The sequence below is a fragment of the Geospiza fortis genome, unplaced genomic scaffold (genome assembly GCF_000277835.1).
Source record: "Geospiza fortis unplaced genomic scaffold, GeoFor_1.0 scaffold178, whole genome shotgun sequence".
NCBI classification, from domain to species: domain Eukaryota; kingdom Metazoa; phylum Chordata; class Aves; order Passeriformes; family Thraupidae; genus Geospiza; species Geospiza fortis.
In genome coordinates this window covers 1,131,714-1,133,035 of record NW_005054466.1, presented here as the reverse complement: position 1 = coordinate 1,133,035, position 1,322 = coordinate 1,131,714, and the positions used below count along the sequence as shown (strand labels likewise).

The window sequence follows — 1,322 nt, the reverse complement described above, 5'->3', positions numbered from 1 at the left end:
GGGGGGTGGGAGTTAGAAACACTTAGTCGCTGACGTGCGAACATTTTATGCAAATCATTTAATGACCTAATTTGCATATAACCATAAAACTTCTGTTAAAAAAAAACGCCTCCAAAAAAACCCAGAAACGATGGTTTTGTGTGTGATCTCTGTGTGGGGGCGGGAGCTGGGCCGGGGGGTCGTTTGTCCCATGGCTCTGCAGCCCTGGATGGGGACAAGGCCATGGGACAAATGAGCTTCACCCCATTCCTTTGGGGCAGCCCAGCGCTGTGGGATCAGGGCTGGGGAACAGGAGCTCTGGTGTCCATGCTTGGAAACAGCAGCTCTGCAGACCTGGAGAGGGATGGGGGCATGCACATCGTGGGGGGAACATGGAGGGTCCCCTGCCCAGGAGTGTTTGGGGTCCCCAGGCAGTGTGCAGTGTCCCCAGCAGGTTCAGAGGGTCCCCAGGAGTGTGCAGGGCTCACGCAGCCTGACAGGTTCCAGGAATGTGCAGTGTCCCGAGGGAGTGTCCAAGGTTCCCAGCATTGTCCCTTGTCCCCAGGGACTGTGGGGGGTCCCTGGCATCATGCAAGGCCCCTTGGGCAGTGTGCAGGGTCCCCAGGGAGTGTCCAAGTTCCCCAGCAGTGTCCCCAGGGAGTGTGCAGGGTCCCCAAGCACTGTGCAGTGTTCCCAGAGTGTGTGCAGGATTCCCAGGAAGTGTCCAAGGTCCCCAGCAGCATTTGGGGTCTCCATGCAAGGTGCAGTGTCCCTAGCAGTGCTTGGGGTCCCCAGCAGTGTGCAGGGTCCCTGGACAGTGTGTAGGGTCCCCAGGGAATGCCCGAGGTCCCCAGCAGTGTGCAGGGTCCCCAGGAAATGTTTGAGGTCCCCATGGCAGGTGTAGTGTCCCCACAGCATGTGCAGTGTCCCCAGGGCACCCCAGGACTGTCCCCCCCTCCATCTCCAGCCCACATCAGGGTGACAGCACTGCTGAGCCCTCTGTGCTGTGTCCCCTGTGCTGTCCCCTCTTCCAGCCCCCAGCATCCAGGACCCCTTGACTGCCATGTCCTGGTGGGGTGGGACAGGAGGGTGCAGCCCCCAGGGAGGGGACAGTGGGGCAGCAGGAGCTGTGGCATTTGCAGGGTCACCCAGCTCTGGTGGTGGCCTCCCAGGAGGATGGTGACACCCAGCTTGGGGACCCTGGCGTGCCTGAGGAAAGGCCTTGGATTCTGTGGGGAAAGAATTGTGTGAAATAACTCCTACCCCCAAATCAGGGCTAGGAGGGACCTGGGGATGGGGCAAGGACAGGGGACAGGAAGGACCCGGGTCGGTGACAGGAGTGG

The 1,322-nt window shown here is 60.4% G+C and overlaps 1 protein-coding gene across 1 annotated transcript in view; it reads left to right on the top strand.

The window, feature by feature from the left end:
- Nucleotides 1-1,322, top strand: part of LOC115948666 — a 5,073-nt gene that overhangs the window by 3,509 nt on the left and 242 nt on the right. The gene's annotated exons all lie outside the window — the stretch shown is intronic.